A 21575-nucleotide genomic window follows, 5' to 3' on the forward strand; every position below is an offset into this window, starting at 1 on the left:
CACTTGCTAGGTGGGTTGCTGCTCAATTCGTAAATTACTTAAAAAAGCCAATAAAATCTCCAAATTATTCATTTGTATTTTATTTTTAATAGAGGAATGCCTCTGCTGTCAATGACAGACCTTGTATTACAACAGCCTATCTACATACACCTTGACCAGTTGTTTCACATGTTAGTGTATATAAAAATTGCATTGGATGTTTATTAAAATGAATAATAAGGAATCATAGGCCCTATGTTTTCTACACTAGAGCATAGAAATTGTTGTACCTATACCCAATATTTTCCAGAACCTGAGCCAATCTGGGCTCTGAAAAAGTTAATCATGTCTGAAACAGCATGTAACAATAGGTAAGAAAGGACTTCTAACATGGAAATTTCCAGTAGGAAAGGGTCAATATAACAAGATCATATGACTGCAGTCAGTTCAGTACAGGGACATTTGATACTTGGTTTCAAGAACTGTATAAATTTATAATTATCAAAACATCAAAACAATTCAGTGCTGTATTTTTGGTGATTTGTGTATATAATTTTCCCTTTAATTAAATAGCATTTGATGGAAATTGAGAAAGTATGACTGGGAAAGTTGTTGCAGACATTGAATCTTAACAAAATTATTAATCTTTTTGGCATTTTGTTACATAGGATTATTTTTAGAGTTGGGGCACAGTACTAGCAGCATAAGGGGCACCCTTAAGATAGTTCTGAGACAGGAGGTAACCAGTGGGATAGGCAGAACAGGACATGTTGCCTTGGTAGAGATCAGCCAAGTGGGACACTGACACCAGACACTGCGGTCAGCTGGCCAAGTGGGATGCATAAGAAACCACTCCCTGACACTACCAGCCTGAGAAACAAGGGGGTTTTCTGATCCCCCACTCTGGCCCTAGCAAGAAGACCTAGGCAACCATGTGGACCTCCCAGCCTGGCCCTGGCAACAGGTCCGAAGCAACCAGGTGGACTTCCTCCTTCCCAGCGCTTACAATCCTCTAGACACTGCAGCCCAAACATCGCCCTCCTTGAAGCCTCTCCTGATTAGCAGGGTACCTTCTCTTTTCACTCCTCATTAAAAGCTTTGCTGGTTGCTCCATACTCTTGTCTGCTGGCTTCATTACTCATTGTCTCCAAGACACAATCATAGGAAGAAGAGTGACATTTCCACCCATAACAGTATTGCTGTTCACTATGGTGTAACAAAAGGCCACTGGCTTTGCAGTTAAAGTGTCTAGAGTTTGAATCCTGAATCTGCCACTTTAGCATTGCAACTGTGGGCAAATTAGTCTTGATAAAATCTTGTGTATTGAGGTTTTTTTTAAGGAATCAAAGAAACCCTATATGGAAAGGAAGTCACATGGTGAGTTCTCTCCCTGTCTTCTCATCCTTAACAGTATTTTCTCTCTTGATTGAAAGTATGACTATATAACAAGACATTCAAACTAGAAGGTTGGGTGTCATTTTTAAAACTCCACCCCTTTCATGTTTCTTATTCAATTCATCACCAAGTCTAACAGTTTTGCTCCTAAAACCCCACCACGGCCGTCTGCTCTATTGGACCTTTATACTTGATGCCCCCTTTACCTAGGATGACCTTCTGCTTCTATTCTTCTACAGGAGAGCCCTGTCTCATGATCTCTGAGTGACATTAAGCCTTTGCTCATGCTTCCCAAAGATAACAAGGCAGCTGAGTGCCACACAGTTCTACAGTCAAAACCATGGCACTGTGTGCCTCGATTACTCCCTGTGGCTGAGCTCCTTCCTCATCTGAACCCCTGCTATCATGGTTAAAGAGTGAACTTTTCACACAAGCTGTGGAGGGAGTCCTAAAGACAATTGTCATCCTTAACATATATAATAAATACCTTCCCCTGCCCTCCCTGGAGGCTCCTAGGGCCACCTGTGCCAAAACAATGCCCACTGCCAGCCTACCCTTTGGGGACTTAACCCTTAGGAAATAGAAATGAACCACCCCTTTCACAGATACCTTAGGCCAGATCAAATGATGCCATTGTTTCATTTTGACTAAAAAGAGTTTCTTTTGAGTGGATTTTAACAAAGGGAATTAAGATAGAGCATCTATGCTCATTGGAAACATAGAGGCCTAGAAAAAAAAGAAATGAGATTTTCAGAGAAAAAAAATTCTCTCTCAAAGTAAGAAAACCTGGTATTTGTATTTTTAAGAATGAAAAACATTTCAAATGATTCATCTTGAAGCTTAACTACCCTACCCTGCTTACCTTGGTTCCTCCGAATAGTTTCTGAAAACTAAACAACAAAAGTACATGTTAGGAAACCAATAAACATGTTAAATAAGTGATTTTCAGAAATCAGTAGATCCACTATAAATGATGGACCTAGATATTAAAGATCACAGTTACACAAAATACAAAGTGCTAATCAGAAGAACAAGAATTTTGTTTCCTTATTTTTTTGATGCCAGTTCCTAGACCAAGTTTTTAAGGCTTACAAGTCAATTTATTGAGAGCACAATTATAAACCCAGGGGTGGCAAACTTAGAACTGTTAGGGGAAAAAAAGACCAGGGACTGAATTCATTGTACATGGTCCAGGAAATCTGTTCTCACCAGGGTTAAAAACATTTAGGACTTCACAACAGCTGAGATCATTCAAATATTTGCCAAATAAAAGACAGCTTCATGAGGTTACTACAAGAATGTGTTCCAAGATTCAGAGGCATTGATCCTTCTGCAACATCATGACAGGAGGCTTTTGCAAGACACAATGAAACTCCTGCTTTATTAGTGTATCGTCAGTATAATTTTTTAGCAAGTTCAGCTATGGTTGGAAATGCTCACGCCAAATAAAGAAATAATCCCCCTATGAAAGGATGGTATAGGTGCAGTTAATCATAAGATTAGAGCTAGAAAAAGAACTAGGCTAGTCAGATTGTCTAGGAAATAGGGCTCCTTTTCTGGAAAGATTGTGGAAGAATTGTTTGACATTATGTACATCACCCAAAACATAATAACTGACACTGACAGAGCACCTATGTACCAGGCTGATGTGGAGTTATGCTACATTCTTTATAACTCTTAACTCATTCAATCCTTACAGCAACCCTATGAAATAAGTACTATTGCTATGTACATTCACAGATAAAAATTTTAAACTATACGGACGTTAAGTAATTTACCCAAGGTTAAACAGCTAACCTTGTTAGAGTCCATGTTAACTGCCATACTATATGACCAGTCTTACTATGTAACGTTAATATTATTAAGTAGCATTTAACTTTTCAAATTTTGTCTGCTTCTCATAAACTGGAAAAACAAAACAAAATGTTGTTAAAATATTTTAAGATAATTATCAGATCATCATTCTTACTCTGAGCATAAAACTAAAAATTTAATTAATTCTGATGAGATTATACTATAAAATATATACCATCAGAACTAAAGGAAGGGGAAGTGCTTTGTTGTTGAAAACTAGGATGGGGAAAAGCCAACAACATTCTTAAAGTCTGAAACGAAGTAGTAGTCCTATTAAAGACAAAAGGAAGCTGTGTAGCTCTTGCGGGAAGGGAGGCCCCCTTCTGAAGCAAATTCCCCTACAAATTCAGGGAAACTGAAGTAAGGCAAGGGGAAGGGCAGGTTGGGAGAAACTGTTTTATTGCTCACAACTTGCTTAAATTCGCTGGCCAGGCACAGCACCACCCACTCCTCACAGCCGTGGCACGCGGGCTCCCCAAGCCCTTTCTCCCTGGTCGCCGCCAGCAGAGCCCAATCTGTGCTTATTTCTCTGCAGCCATGCGCACGTGCTCTCCATGTCCTCCTCGTAACTTCTGAGAGGAACTCCATGAGCAGGTCCTTGGTGACTGGCAGATGCCAGAACAATTAGTACCAGGAATGTAAGGGAAGAGAGAATGGCTGTTTCTCTCCACCCCTTGCCCCGATCCACTGGAGGCTGCAGCGCCCCCTGCCAAGCCCCGCCACAAGCTGCAACTGTAGATGCTCCAAGATAGGAATGCAAGACTTAGTTAGCATGTCTCATAAAACTCATAAAAATTTGTATCTACACCCTCTATACAATAATACTAAATGTAGAAATTAACTTGATACACCCCATTTGCTTGTTTCCTTAATGTTGAATTTTAAGATATCAATGAGCTCTTTCCTAGTCGAAAATCCCCTTCTCTCCCAGAAATTATGCCAGCGACGGGGAGACTAATGGCTGGCTGGGCAAGGAGGATCTGGAGCACTGCTAGGTAGGACACAGACCAGCTCATGAGCCCACACCTTCCTGGAAGGAGAATGCTCAGGCTGGGTTTAGTTGTGAATGGTGAAAAAACAACTTATAAAACCACTTCGGAAGCATTAGAAACAGTGTGCTTAGCAAGCTACCTCCTTCGATGATGCGCTGGGGCGGGGTGATGGTGGTTCAATTTTATGAAAAGAAGGAACAGAAGTGAGATCCCTAGTTCCCAACATAGAAGCAGTAAGATACTGCCTCAAATATGCTTCATCCTTAATGTGTTAAGGGCACAAAAGTGTGTCATCAGGTTAGACACTAAATATAGAAAAATGACAAGTCAGTTTCCAAGGACCCTACTTGTAGTGTAGGATGGGCCAAACAAGATTTTCAATAGTTCCTAGCTGCAGAGGGGGCTGCTGAGTTCACTGGGAATGGAAGCAGAAAAGCAGAAAAGTATGGTTTCATGAGGAAAAGTTTGGCTGTGCAAGCCTTGATAGCTCCCATCTTCCTGGAGGATGCAGCCTTGTGTGTGAAGCGATGGCAGCTGGGTACGGGTGCGGTGGTAGCAGCCCCCACAGCCAGTGTTCTCAGGCCCATCCTGCGAAGTCAGTCAGAGAACCAAAGCAGCCACATTTTAACTGAAGGACGACGGCAGGTGGGAGACTTTAGAGCCATTACCTCTCCTTTATTTGAACTTGAGAGAAATTTGCGGGACCAAAGCACAAAATAACTATTACCACACACTCTGATTAGCAACCAAGGCTGATGACCTAGGGAAATTATATATTACATATGAGTAGAGAGACATCCTTAATAACAAAAAGTATTAATATGTATTTCTTGAACTATGTTAGGCTGAAGGCATGCAATGAAGAGAAAGAAGGCATGGTCCTTGTGCTCACCTGCTTTAGAAGCCCAGGTGAGGAAGGTATACAAACAGACACACAAATGAGAAAGTAGAACTGAAGTGATTTTTACTAAGCAAAGAGTCTGGTGATATAAGCATGTAATAAAGGAAACTGGCCTCAGAGGTTGGTGGGGTGGAAAAAGTTTCTCATTTGAAAATCTTTTATTGTGATAGAAAAGTATGTAATGTAACTGACCTATTAATGGATGACCTAGAAGATTCTCTAAGTATGGAAGGAAAAGAAATTGCTTGGGACAGATTTGTTCAGATTAGCACTCCAAAGTAGACCAGCCTCTAACAAGCAACATTTGGCAGATCATATTGTAGTTTTATATAGTACTTGTTCTTGTTATGCAACCAAGGTTTCTTAGCTATTTCCAATTGTAATACTCAGCTGTGGCATGGGGCTCTTTATTATGTATCAGTTCTCTTAGAAATCCCCAAGGACGAACGTTAATGTTCTTAAATGCATGCCCACTGAGAGAAATTTTGTAAATCACAGCACACTATAGCTCAAATAGGATGGCTATATATTAATGAAAGGAATAAAACTGATTAAAAAATGAAAAAAGGATAATCTCCATGTTTTCAAATATTTTTAAACATAGTATTAGCATATTTAATCTTTGAGACAAATTAAATTTTGATAACCCTTAAACTGAAGTAATTATCATCAAATTATGTGAATGTCAAGGAACTATAACCATATTTTCTCATAATAATGGTAACACCACATTCGAAGATATTAAAGAAAAATAACTGATTAAAATGGAAAGGGAACTGGTAGTTGGAAACAAAAATTTGAGTAACTGTTTTGTGTTTATGATGGACTGAAGTTTCTTTCAAGTTACGTTAAAATACTTTTATATTTCGTTCCATCTGTATCTTTTAACTAGAGTAAGCAGTACTAAGGACGTAAGAATTTAAGTTCCTCCCCCTGTTGTCTATTTTTTCAATACATTTTCAATATGTCCAATTTTTCAATTCTAAGAATTTCTAAATCCTTAAAATACCATTAAAGTTTTGAAGAGGCTTTTCCAAGAAAAGCCTGCAACATTTAAAACAGTATCCTTCCTAATGCTTGCTGAATATCCTTAAGCAAGTTGTGGATTTCAAACAATTCAACCCACCACGGGCCAGGAAACTATGATCTAAATGATTTTGAGGCTTCTGCTTACTGAATTTTATTCTATGCTCCTGATAACTTAGTATGCAAGCCCGCAATACACAACCTTGATCTTCCTGTGTGTGGCTAAGTTTACAAAGACAAGAAAGACAACACTATGAGAGTTTGAATGGGGAGATCTCCTTGCTGATATTTTTTGGCAAAAATAAGGATGCTAGGCTCACCTTTGCAGCATGTCAGGAAGTGCCCACAACTTAGACACCAGCATACGTTGGGCTATCAGGAGCTCTGCCAGGGTTGCAGATAAGGCTTGGGGACATGTGGTCTAAAGCATTGCTACTAGGTCTGTTCCAGGCGTAAGCAGTTAGGAAAATGCATGGCCCTCACCTACTGAGTCAGAATCTTTGAGGTGGGGACCCACCCAGCCATCTAACTAGCTCTCCAGGTGATGCTTAGTCTCACTTAAGTCGAGGACTTCTGATCTAAAGGACTCCTGGTGTGGAGTACAGGGCTCGTTATGACAAACAGGTGGAGGAGATGAAACTCCTCCCTGCCAGCAGCATGGACATCACCCAGGAGCTTGTTAGAAATGCAGCATCTCCTCTGCCCAGGCCTACAGAAGCAGAATCACATTTTAGTTGGAAATGGTTCTCCTGGAAGGAGCAGTCAGCCCCTGCCCCATCTCAAGCAGTAGCTATAGCACTTTGGGCTGCTTCTCTCTCTCTCTCTCCATCAAAATTCCCATTTACCCACCTTGCTTCAATCAGGTGTGTGTGGGTGGGGGAGTGATTTTTGAGCTAATGAGTTTTAGTGTATAGCCACTGATAAAACTCAACTTGTTACTGATTCCTGTAATATCAATATTAAAAATAAAAGATTCTGGAGATGTCTATATTTTAAGCCAAAGAATGGAACTGTAGGTGCAATGAGAAAGAACAGAGAAAAAAAAAAGTTTTCTGTGGGAGCAGTGGTTTTTGATATGCTACAAATCAGACAGGGGTAGGCTGAGTTGGTCTTGATCTTCCACCTGGATTCCTTTCCTTTATGTCTAACAAGAACTGACTGAACAAAGAATTCACCTCCAAATGGGAGCTAATTGCCCCTATTAACCTATCATGTAGATTTGTTTCAACTATCTAACCTTACACCAAGGTGTTTTAGGCTGGTAAACATTTAGTGGCTCCAGGAGTCCAAGAATGAACTTAAACTGAGTATACACCTAGTGGGTGGGGTGATTTTGAAAGTTTTATATACACCAGTACTTTGCTTCACCCTGAGTCTTGGAATTGTGCACTATTACCTCCTCCATCCTCCCACCCCACTGCCAAATCTGGAAATCCAGGTTTCCAAATATCTTGATTATAGGATGGAGATGGTGGCAAAGAAACATATGGGTTTTAAAAAGTTTTCTAGGTAATTCTGGTATCTGTGCCCTACTTCTCCAACTGATAATCACGAATCAATTGTGTAAGTTTTATTATTGTCTATGAAGTTTTTACATATAATTGAATGGTGGTTGCACTGTTATTACTTGAAATGAGACATATCATAAAAGCAGTTTTTCTTTCATATGTGAAGTACAATTTTATAACTCACTTTGATCCATATGTGATTTGATATATATAAGTTCTGAATCAAAACAGATCCATGCATGAAAAACCAGTAATTTTGAAGATCTCTTGAACTCTACTGATTACTCTCTTAATCTTACCCTATTTAAAATGAAAACAATCTGAGAAGAGCTACATTTACTAAATACTTCTTCATCTGGTATCTATGCCCTAGATATACTTAACATTGACAATACACTAAATACTACAGCAAACAGCCTGCTGGGATATGGACAATAATTTTTCACTTAAAATTCACAGCAAAGTTTGAAAATAGGACCCTGTACTTCTGCCAGCTTAAGCTTGATTTCTATGATTTAACTGAGACAGTTGAAATAAACAAACCAAACCAAACCTTCCTGAATTTCAATTGTTTACAATGTGTCTCACTGATATAAAACCAGTCTTTCTACAGTTGAGATTATGACAAATTTTTACAAGCTGGACAATGGAGAAACCCTTTTTAAAATTTATTATTTATTTTACTTTTTTATTATTACCTTATTATTGTTCATTATCTCTTAATGTATTATTTAAGGCCCTTTTTATTATAAACAGTATTATCACATAAGGAGGAAACTAAATTTACCCATAATCCCAGGACACTAACATATTTTTTGTAGTCACTTAATCCTTACCCACAAAAATAACTTTCAAATAGTTGTAACCTGTGTATTTACACAATTTTGGGAAAATCACTATTTAAATCTTAATATACACTATTTATATCCTAATATAATATCCTTAACTCCTCTTTAAGGAAAGTAAACAGTGTAAAACCTACACCACGCAATATACCCCATAATCCCCAAATATCCAAAAGCTTCAGCCTTCAAAACCAAATTACAACTGCCTGTCTTTCCTTCTCCACTTGAGTACAGGAACTAAACTAAGGTTCACATTAGTCCAAGTTTGCCATCTCTAAAATGGTACATGTACAATATAGTTGTTATAATTTTGGTTGTTTAACACATCATCTTTGAGTAATCTTTATAAAATCTTAAATTTTATCTTAAACATCTTCATACTAATTTAATTTGTAATCTCTATGGTTCTTATTATTCCACTCCTCTTGAGTTTGTGTTATAGGCAAGATAGTTAATACAAATGACAGACAAGGGAATCTACGTTAACTATACTACCCCGGCCAAAGGAGAAACAGCACTATTTAGGTAGAATAGGTCCTGTAATTGCAGAAATACCAGCCTGCTTCCTCAGGTGTCAACTGTGTGATCCTGAGCCAATCATTTTGTCCCTTTGCACTTCAGGTTACTCTACTGCAAAATGAGTATCTGCATTGTCTTTGGGGCATTATGGCAAAATCCAAAATACAAGTAAGGCATTTTGAAATCCCTCCAATGAAAGGTACTGGATTTTTAAAATAAGATTATTTTTTATTAATATTCATTAGGACAAGTACAACTTATTCTTGACCTGTATATTAAAACTGCTCTGTATCATGAGTTCACCTTCCAATTTGTTTCAAGCACAGGTCTGGAGAAGTGCTGAACCGGTTTCATTTGGTGACACACTGACATCTAGTGGAGATTTATGGTGTGCTATGGAGTACTGTAGACCCCAAAATCACCAGTTTCGGTGGGGGCGAAGAAGCAAAAGCAACTTTGGGTCTTTATGCAACACTAAGAAAAGATAGAGACAAATTAAAAATAAAGGTACACTACCATATTTAAGTTTTTGCTTATTCAATTAAACGTTGGCCAATTCTCAAGATATTTGATCAAATGTTATGGGATGATGTGGGTGGGGATAGTGAAGAGCTGTTTTAGTGTTGAGTTGTGGGAGATCCCCCAAAACCACGCTCTGATTCAGAGTTTAATGAGGCAACAACATACTGTTCACCTGATCTTTTCTTTCTGCAGAGAATTCTGGCCAGGGTGGAGGGAGGGCAGGGGGGAAGGGAAACGCCAGGGAGTAGTTCTCTGGGCTTTTCATTACATCCTTTAATTTTTGTGGTTAGAATTTTATTAAACCCAAAGGGAAAGCTCCTATAAACACATATGTGGAAGCTTTTTGGCAACATCACTAGCCATTTATCCAAATCTGCTCATTTAGTACACTGCGCTTACTTGGAATAAAAATACAACATGTTTCTATTACCCCGAGCTTTCACAAATGCACAGTGCCCTCTGTGAGGTGTGGCTCTTTCCTCTCTGTCCCTTCCAATGGCTTCAAGAAATAAATGATGATTTCAAGTGGAAGTCAATTTGACACTCACATACTTTAACATGTGATTATTAAAAAAAATACTAACAAATATTTGTTGGAATATTGTCACAATCACGTATCTGCTACAGTACAAATTTAACTTAAATTCTGGCCCCTCCTCCCCACCTTGAGTGAACATGGGAAGGACTGAGTACTTGATCTATACCAGCCTGTCTCCTTGTTTTCTATGGAGCTTCAACCTCTGGATGGGACTTCTTTACACCATGTGTAATGGCTTCATTATTCCAATGAACAGGAAAGGTTGAAGAGGAGGAATTCTGGAAGCTGGAGTAAATAATATTTTATACTGTTGTGTGCTTATTTAGCCTCTGGTTCTGGCAGACCCTTTCACCACACCTCTTCTGGAAAAAAAAAAGGAAAAAGAAAAGTGAAAACATCTTAACTGTTGGTCTGAAGGTAACATGGAACTAAAAGAAACCTCAAGGAATAGGAAATGGGTGACTCTCTTGAGTAGAATGTGTATGATTTTGTTCCCACCACACACAGAATGCTAAGTTCTTTAACTCCTTCACTCTTTCATTTATACTTGGGAATCAGAAGGATAATCTAGAAATGATTAGATCAGACCACCTCTCAAACGTAAAACCTAGAAGAATCTTATGATAGTTTGTTTAATTGTGACCAAATATCCTTAAACAGGTATCCATTATTGGGGTTATTAAATTTAAAAAAGAAATATACTCACTTATATACTTCTTGGCAATTAATAAGTACACTTCAATCTTCAGAGCCCAGGGACAAAAACAAACAAAAAACAACAAAGAAAGATGCAACATAACCTATTAGCAAAGCAACAGCAATGTTCTATTAGGGAAACTTCAAGCTGCAAACATGTAATTAGCCAATTTGCAATTGTTTTATGTTTACTGCTTAAAACGCCATTCCAGATACTTTATAACCGCCCTGTGTTTTACCACTGAAACAATTTTTTTCTCATCACTACATTTCTAGTGTTGCTCATTGTTTTTTTTTGTTCAATAATTGAGAAAATTCAGTCCCAGAAGTTAAAAAAAAAACAAACCTTATTTACAGAGCAAGACAGTATATAAGACATTTATTTGAAAGCTTAGTTACTCCATTACAGGCTGGTGGTTAAATTAATTAATTAAACTATTTTGGCTCTAGAGTTCAGTATCTTCAAGACCCAGAAGTCAGAATTGAACTAATTATTGGAGTGTTTTACTCAGAAAGAAAGCACTGTGATAATCGGTTTACTTTTAGGTGATAATACAACTAAAATTTAAAAGTTGTGATCTCCACATCCATTTCTTTCAAGAGCAAGTGTCCAAATATGTCATGCTATAACCCTTGGTAATTAGTTCGAATCCATGAAATACGTATTTTATTGGCTGTCTTGTTTTGGAAATGGTGACTTTAAAGATTCCTGGGCAGGGCCCTTACTCTGGAGCTAAGGTTACTATCCTACTGCATCAAATAAGCAGATTTCAGTGATTTTCAGTCATTTTGGCGTGTGTGTGTGTGTGTACATGGCCTCCTAAATCACTCTTGCAGTTTCACTTTCCCACAGTATGCCACATTATGCAGTAGACAGGAACTGAGTCTCCAGACATGCTCAAAGTTGTGGATGCTAAAGAGGTGCCTATTAAGAGATTTGTCCATGGGTATGTTATAGGAAATGAATCGAGATGTCAGTGTACCTTATTTATATTTAATATATAAATATGTTTATATGTTAGTACAAAATATTTAATATTGGAAAAATAATTTACAGTAACATTATAGAATCAATACTAATATTCCTACCACCAGAATCCACAAGCTTTTGTGATCTTGGCTTCCCTGGAAATGTAGAGAAAATAGACAAGTCTGGTTTACAGAATCTGAGGAAACTTTTATTGATTTCTTTCTTCTTTCAGCATTGTAAGAGCAGGCAATACATTTTTAACCCAAGCTCAAAAGTTGTGTACCTTTTCCTAAAGCTTAAAGGGTCTGGTCATTTTCTCCACATTATAGTACGCTCTTCTAAATCAACCATTCTCCTCTATCAAAATAACAACCCACAACGGAGCAAAGAACAGGAGAGCTTTGGCTGCTTCTCTTCAGAGGTCCCCATTGCACTGTTCTTCCCTGTGGGCTTTTGGCACCCTATGGTACTTGACACCCTGTGTTCTCAAATGATAACCAGTTCCATATATTCTACTTTGCGAATACATAAAATGAAAAAAAATACATTTCTAGCTAATCACTAAGAAGGCTTCAACAAGCTGCAACTCAAAAGGAACACAAAATGATTTATAATTTTAAGTAACAAAATATAGGGCTTTAGCCTTCATTGTGGTCTTCTAGCCAGGCCTTAAGTAAGGAAAAGCTGTCTTAGCAGTGCCTGATAAAAGGTGGAATAAAATGGAACTGAGACAGCCAACATGAGACATAAAAACCTCTGCTCCTTCTACTCACTCTAATAACATTTGAAAAACCTCTTTTCTGATCTTGACTACCATTAGCATGCCTAACAGTTAACTTTAAACCCGGAAAGTTTTGTGCCTGTTTAAATATGGCTGAATACTTGTTTGTCTTACTAGCAACATTATTACTACATTGAAAATAAAAGTAAGTGGTGCCATATGTCACACTGATAGACAGTGCTCGTCCAGAGTATGTCCTTACCTATGTATAGTTAATAGGTAAGCTAAGACACTTCAAAATACTCAAATCCAGCCAAAAAGAAGACCATATAAAGTTTGCCCACTCACCACTGAATTATTCGGGACTGAACAGAAGCTCAATTTCAGCACTGCCAAATGCTTAGGTACAGAAGCAATGCACCATCTGTCTTGAACCACCAAGTACATAAATTCAGACTTAAAATACTGGTATGCCTAGCATCGTTCCTTAAGCAATGATTTTCTGATGGCTTGAAACTTAACATGACAAGAAACAAGGTTACGTCCGTCAACACTTGGAACTGCTAGGAGTGAAACAACTGTAGTCCTATGAGCAGAAAGCCAAAAGGAGTCAGAGGATTAAGAAAGTATTCTCCATAAGTCACTATTGCTATGTCTCTGAGAAAACGTTTTCACGTTATAGATGGTGCCGCCGCTGCCACTGGCAAGAATGACTGTTACTTTACTACGACAAAACAAGTACATCTGAAGCTGCTACTGAAATGGGGGGTGGCTTCATCAGGGAGCGCACTGACTGTCAGGGCAGGACAGTAGGCTTCTGAGGAGTTTGGACTTTATTCTGTAAACAATGACATGCAGTCAAGTCTTTTCATCAAGGATTGTCCTGTTACTCTGGGAAGATGATGTGATAGTGTTGGAAGAATGGGTTTGAGTCTTGTGAATGGACAAGAGGACACCTTAAAAGGCTCCTCTAGATAAGGGATGACCTGAGGGCTACAGTGTATCTAGGACTGGGGAGAATAGAATCAAAACACGATGTCCTTCATATGTAAGGAGAGAAGATGGCCACTAACAGTCTGTATAGTATATGTGAGATATTCTAAGGAATATTGTACAATTTAAGGAAGAAGAATCATATACTATATCATTAAGTTCAGGTAAGTATAGTGGGTTGTAACATTCAGTAATCACAGCAAAAGCACAAATCAGCAAGACTCAATCAGGCAAAACAAAGTTACTTCTGAGTATTTAACTCTTGATACTGTAAGCAAAATTAAGTGGTTGAGCCAATTACAATTTAGGTTTCTCTCTGACTAGGTTTTCAGAGAAGTTAAGCTAAGATATGCCCCATTTCCCTAAGGTTCGAATCTTCGGAGGCAGGAACTCAGGACAGTAGCATGAAAAAGAAAGCAAAATAAAAGGTATGAGTACTGGTCATAAGCTCACTACCCCACAGGTTTTCTGGAAATGAAAAATGTTCCTCAAATTCCCTACTTACTGAGTAAGGTGCGGCCCAAAGAGATAGAAGGCCTATCTTATCATGGGAGTAGGGGTAGAAGTCAGGATAATAGAAGCTGGTGTCACTATGTTCTACTCTGACTATCACATCCACAAAATACTCCAAGTGTAAAGAATGCTCTTTTCTAAAAGCATCTGAATGGGCAAGAAAGGATTTCTGATAAGCCACTTTTCTCTTGCTAAATGAGAGAAGTCATGTGCCACATCACCTACTGAGGTGTTTCCAAAAACTCTCTATACACCCAGGAAATCTCTTTTCCTGACTAGACTATGATAAGGTCCTTGGGAAACATGTTTCTTCTGTTTCCAGCATTTAAAGCAGTAAGGGCTTTCAATAAATACTTAAATCCCTCTAATTAAATTTGGTGTCATGGTGGATTCTTCAAAGCCATAACAAAAATCACTTATAGGAAAGAAAATACTAAGGTATTTAAGATACAAACCAATTAACAATTGTTAACCATACTTGATGAGTCATTCCAAATGCAATGACATGTAACTGAAATTAAAGACCCACCTAGACAGACAATTCTCTCAAAACATGTACTTTCTTAACAAATGACTTCTGTCCTGGGAACAGAGGAGTCACACAGAAACATGAGTTCTGGTTCCCCCATCCTCACTTTCAGCCAATAACCACTTACTATTTCATGGAGGAGTAGAAGCAAGAAGAGAGCTTCTCACTACCCAGCTGAACCTCCAGTCTGGACTTCCCTTTGACTGCTGCCTATTCTATTAACTCTGCATGCAACACGATGTCTGAGTTTCACAGCAAAGGACCTGATTTGTATGCTGGATCCTATCCCCACCTGCCTACCTAGAAGTGAAGAATTGGTGAAGGCCAACAATGTTTAAGTGGATATCCTGTTTTCCAAAGAGTTCTTAGTCCAGTCAGTAAGAGAGAGAAATGCTCAAGGTAAGTGTAGAGAGCTTTGCAAACACCTTCAGTACAGTACAGTAAATATTTTCTCCAGGACATTGCCTCTCTGCCCTACTCATCCACTTCTCCCTATTTAATCTTTCCCATCAACATGCACTGTAGTATTTCCCATCTTAAAAAAAAACAAACCCCCCAACAGCTCCCCACTTCTCTACTTCAGGACTAAATTATCAGGCGTCTCCAATTTCTCTCCATCTTTGGCACCTACTCCAGTTGAGCTTTTGATCTCACCATGCCAACAAAAGAGCTCCTCAAAGTTCCCCATGACCACCACCATCAGTTGCTTAATAAAATGGCATATTTCAGTCCTCATCGTATTTGACTCATCAATCACATCTGATGCAGACCGTTCCCACCTCCATGAAATTTTATTTCCTTTCCAGGCCCCACACTCTCCTGGGTTTTGCTTTTACTTCTGCTTGCTCCTTCCTGGGTTCTTGGGGATTCCTCATCTCCTCAGCTTCTTAACGTTGGAGTGTCCAGACTTCCTTCTTCTCTAGCAGCACTCATTTCCTGGATGACCTCATACAGTCTCATAGCTGCAAATATTACCTATTCACTCATAAGTCCCAAATGTACATGCCCAGCACAGAACCAATTTCCAAATTCCAGATTTATGTACCTACAGCTCTGACACTTCTGTTTGGATCTTTAATAGGCATTTCAAACTTAACCTGTTGAGAGCTATAAACTCTTAATCTTTCTCCAATCCTACTCCACACCCAGGTACCTTATCTTAGTTAACTCAAACTCCAGTCTTCTAATTTGCTCAGGTGCCAACCTTTTGATTCCTTTTTCATATCATAGTCAAATCTATTATTAGCAAGTCTTGCTAGCTCTACAATCAACCAGAATCTGACCATTTCTTACCAGCTACATTAATGCCACCCAGGTGGAAGTCATCAGTACCTTTTGTCATGCTCCCCCACACCCAAGTCTTTCCCTAACAGTAATCCAAGATTGTACTAAGACACGTCATATCCTATCACTCTGACTAAAAATCCTTCAATGGCTTCCCATCTTAATTAGACTATTACCCAGACTTCTTTCAATGGCCTACAAGACCCTATGTCACCTGTCCAGAAATCATATTCCTGACCTCACCTCCTACTCTTCTTCTAGCGGCTCACTCTGCCGCCTTCCCTGGCCTGCGCTGTACTCTGCACGCATCAGTCATGCTCTTGCCACAGGTCTTTTCATTTGCTATTCTCTTTGCCTGGAATACTCTTCCTTGTGCAGTTTAATCCCTCACCCTGTTCAGCTAGACTCACATCTTTCTGGAGAGGTCTTCTCTGATTACCCTTTTTATGACTGCACTGCAACCTTTCCTTTCTCTCTCCCAGCATACACATCCTATTTATTTCCCTTCTCTGCTTTAGTTTTCTCCACGGCAATTACCATTTAATGTGTATTTTTTACACTTTTTGTTTTTTAACCTTGTTTTTGTCTGTCTCCCTGCACTGGAAAGTAAACACTGCTAAGACAGGGATTTACTTTTTGTGCCTTGTTCACTGCTAATCCTAATCACCTAAAGCAGTATTTGCCAGAGCATACAACTAATAACTTACTAAGTGAAATGAACTGGATTTGATTTCTAGGCGCTCATGACCAAATTAGGGAGGTGACATACAAACACAAAATGTGTCATAAAAAAAGGAACTGTAGAAGAAAAAGCATTGTCTCACACACATTTAAAATGACATTTACCATTTGGGAGTTGTGTGGCCAATACAAAGAGTTTAGGAGAAGGGTCAAGTGCTCCTAAAATAATTATAAAGGAATCAGGTAGGGGTGTCAGGGATACCCCTACACACAGCTTTATTCCCTCACTCCCTTGTGCTCATTATTTTTCATTACTCTGTTGAGGAAAACATGAAATGTTCAAATAAAGATGGGTCATAAGCACCCCAATCTCAGTCACGAGAGAATCTTTGCCTTTCCTTACACATGCGGATGGCCCCGTAACTCAGGATTTCTCTCGGTGCCCAGTACCTCTTTGTGATCCACTTCTCCATAGGTTTATCTTTTACTCCTCTTGGTCTGAGGTGGGTCTGGAGTAATAAACAGCCAGCATAATTGAATTTGCTCGGCTGATTTATGAATACTCATGATAAATGAGTGGAAGTTGCTGGAATTACACATCTGGAATTAGGGATCTTTCAATTCTACCTATTGGTGGAAGAATAACATGGGGCAATACAAAAAAGTTAACTCCTCTGATTTCTTGTCATATTATATTTCCCTTTCTCACACATGCTAGAAGCAGGTAAGAAAAACAATGAAGAGACTTGACTATTTCAATAACCAACTTTCAATAACCAAGGACTGCCTCCTTCCCCACTATATACTTGGTCCCTTTTCCCTAAATATTTCTCTTGAAAGACAAATTTTTTTTTCAAGGCCATCATTTTTATTAATTTTCCTAAAAGAATATTATAAGCAGATAACATGTACTTCTCTGTGTCTTTTTCTCTTTTTACCAGTAAGAAAAATTACCAATTAAGAGAGTAATGGTCATGGGAAATTATGTACATTTTATAAGAAAGAATTTTGGTAAATTTAATAACCCTTAAAAATTACAAGATTAATTCATTTTCCATTTTAAAAAGGTAGACATTAAGTAGGTTTATGAGAATAACCCATTATTACTTCTCAAATTTCAAGTTAACAGGAATATATTCAGTACCTACCACGTATAAAACACTGAATCAGTATGATTGGGAAATTAAAGACTACATGACTGTTATGCTTCACATGGTCTCTTGATAACCTTTTGCAGAAGACTTACATCTATGATATGATATTTACTCATTCAGCAAACATTTATCATGTTTGATATTGGGCTGAGATATACAATGAGAACTATGGATATTATCCTCCAAAATCTCAATATCCAGAAATATGTATAAGGTGCTAAACTGAATAAAATGCCAAAATGGAAGTTAGAGACACTGGTTACTAAGAGTAATTTGAAAGACAGAGAATTATTTTAAAAGCATCAAGTAGTGTTAAGTACGTTTAGTATGATATAGCTAGGGTAAAACCAAATTATTATACTAATATTTTCATAGCTAAATGAACAAGGACATCTTCTCAATTTTTCATTTAACAGAAAATGGGTACACACTAGCAAAGATGTGTTCTCTACTAAGGAGAAATCTGGACAGGAAAATGATAAACCATTTAAGGATATTCATATTCATCTCTGTGTGCATCAGTGCTTGAAATGACCTTCAATTAGCAAGCACTTAAAATATGTAGAATCAACACATGGAGGTCAGTTAAGGGGTTATAGAGCATAATCACCTCCTCAAGGAAAAAATTAAAGAAAGAAAAATAGAAAAGGATTCCTGCTGAGCAGAGTACCTGGCTTGTTGCTAGTAGCACTTGGAAGTATGCACATATTTGAATATTCTTATTATTTCTGGTATTTGTACAGATGGGGTCTCAGAGAAACAGTCAGGACTTAGACTAAGACAGAGTGAAGGTATGTGACAGTAAAATGTAAAGGTTTCACCAAAGGAGTTGGATTGAGATAACTTTAGGGACTGAAGAAAAATTGATTTTAATGTTTTGTGTTGGGTAGATGTTCGTAAATGTCTTTAGCCTCATTAGATTTCAACAAGATACCTATAGATGATATGAAAGATTTAAAGTGACTTAAATTTCTCATTGGTAATATATAGATTTGTTGAACAATTCCTTTGCTATGCCAGAGTTCTCTTTATCTCTGAACATATCCAGGGCTAGTACCCAGAGCCCTGTTGCCTAATCACAGTCAAATCACTCTTTCTCATATATATTAAAACTAATGACACATACTACTTACTAAAGGATGTTTATACTGTCCTTGTGTACGAATCTGAGTAATCTATTGCTTCACTTTTTCTTTTTATTAATTTTCAAACTTAGCTTCTTAATGGTTTGGTCTTATTAACATATATGAGATGGAACCACAAAAAGGTGAGAGCACAGCAGGTGGCAAAGTAGAACGAGAGATTCCACTGGAAATCCAAGATACTCGCTTCAGAAAAGTGCTCTATGAGTTCAATGGAAAAAAAGAGCAAAGTGAGGCTGAGTGATACATGCATCCACATTGAAGGGCTACTCTTCATTTCTCATTAACAAAGTTGATTTTGTCTGACAGGTGTTGACACTACCCATCATGCTGGCAATGATGTTTATAAATCAGTTCCAGAAATTCACTTAATAACCATTTTGAAAGGACTATTAGTCTACTATGGAGAAATGTCCCATTACACATTAGAGGTACCCAATTAAATCATTAAAGAACTTTACAACAATAAGTGAAAAAACTAGTTACAAAAAATTTGATGTTTCAAATAATACCTAGCTACTAAAATGTAATTATGGTTTATTTTTTATTGGGTATTACTTAGTGATTTATTTAGACATGAAACAAAATGATTTATATATTCTATTTATCTAAAATAAGAAATACTAACTGAAATACAAGTGGATAATATAATTTTTGTAGAATCATTCTCAGCCTCTTAAAATAATTTGCAATGGTTTTATGTTTCATATCATGCCTACGATCTGTCCAGACTACAATACAAATGTCAACTGAAAATGTGTTAATGTACTGCATTAACATGACTAGAATTAGGGAAGTATTTTAAATTGTAAGACTGTAACTGACTTAAGTTTTACATTCTTATGTTGTTATAAATATACACTTGGACAAGTTAGTGGGCTGACTCTAAGTCCAACACCTCAAAGTTCTTATTATAAAGAGTCATAGGTCAGTGGGCCAATTCAAACTGCAAACATCTATAAAACTTTATTTCCGTGATTACTTAAGATTTCCCAGCAAGATCTAGACAACTAATCTATTTTGAAAAAGGTAGTCATCAAATGCTTGCTTTATCAATATAAATTTCTGATAAAAATACAGAAATCAAAATTTGATTTTATCAAAATCCCATACAGATATGTGATTATTGGGAAATTTGGTTAAATACATTTTAAATAAAATTATCCCATTTTCCAAATAAAAAGAAATCAGTGATGTTAGAAGTACTGCTATGATAAATATCTAAGCAGAAATACAAATACCCATATTCAGTGGAAACAATAAAGCCTTATTTTGTAAGATTCCATTTGAAACTTTTAAAGAGTATTAAAATAAGGATTTACTAAAACGCAAAACTGTACTTTCTCTAACAGCAATTTTCAGAAGTTATCAATTAATTTTTATAAATCTATTTTTACATATATATTCAATGTCAACTGTGGTGTTATAAACTAAAACTCTTAGGCTAGTGGTAAAGAACAGGGGCTGTGCCTTCAAATCATATTTGGCTTTGTAATTTGGGGTAGTTATTTAACCTATCTGCATCAGTTTTATTCTGTGATCTGAGGATCATGAGAGTGTCTCCTCTCCTAACGTTCTTTGGGGATATTAAATGAGGTAAGACATATCAATAACTAAACAATGTCTGAGATGCAGTGGTGCACTGTCGGCTCCTGTGAGGGTACTGATCATAACTAGGACACTAGGCTCAATGGGATGCATGGTGCCATGATCATTCTCAAATACTTAAAAAGTTACCTTTGGACTTAAAACTTGTAAAATTTATAAAAACGGATGAGAAAAACTCTGAGTTTTGAAATAGCACAATTTACATCTAGAGCAAAGTTTCAAGTTAAAAAAAACACAACATGTACATAGGTGCATACCTATGTAATGGGAAATGGACCTAAAGTTTTTCAGAAATAGAAAACAAGATAAAAAAAAATTTACAATTTTAAGGGAATGTAATAGTAGAAAACCAAATGTGGGTTGTTATTTTTCAGTCTATGTGAAATTATAGCCTGTTTCCTGAAAGAGAAAAAAGCAGAACAAGCAAAATAAATTTTCTAGGATTTGAATTACTGTGAAGGCTAACAGAAAACAGGGAAATCATGAAATTCAACCCTTGTGTTTCATATATGAATAAACTGAAACTCAAAGAGGTTAAAGTGTCTTATTCAAGGCCGCACAATAGGTTGGGGGTAGTCATTAGGCTGTTGAGCTAATATGAAGTCCAATGACAGCATCACTAAACATCCTAATATTCAGTATGATGAAAACTTATTCTAGCACCAAGAAAGGTTCATTACTCTAGGATGCACAAAATTGGAAGTGGGGAAAAACTACTTTCTATATAGCTCACCTACATAGGCATCCTTATAGCTTACATAAAAGGTCCCTACTGTCATGACAGTGAATTGAACTCTATTACATTATTATTAGTTACTGCTTAAAATAGCCAATGCTCAGAGGTTTTCAAAGGCCTAAGTCTGAACTCTTCAAGATACTAAACTAACTTTGTATTTGGTGCTCCTTTGTAATATGAAGAAATTGGGTGATAGGGTGAGTGATGTTTAAGTGAAAAATAGACATATTAAGTGCAATTTTATTTTTACCCCCATTTGAGACTTCTATTGACAAATTCTCAATTAGGAGTCCACTATTCCTAGTGAGGGTATATGCAACTGTAAATGTTTTACTTTATTATCTTGAAGCAATGTATTTTCATGATAATAATTCCACTCTAAGTTTTAAGATGGCACTCTACTTCTGTATTTAGAATTGAGGCCATCTGCCTCATATTCCACAACCTTGGCTACATGACCAGATAATTT

Source organism: Manis javanica, chromosome 12 (genome assembly GCF_040802235.1).
Source record: "Manis javanica isolate MJ-LG chromosome 12, MJ_LKY, whole genome shotgun sequence".
NCBI lineage: Eukaryota > Metazoa > Chordata > Mammalia > Pholidota > Manidae > Manis > Manis javanica.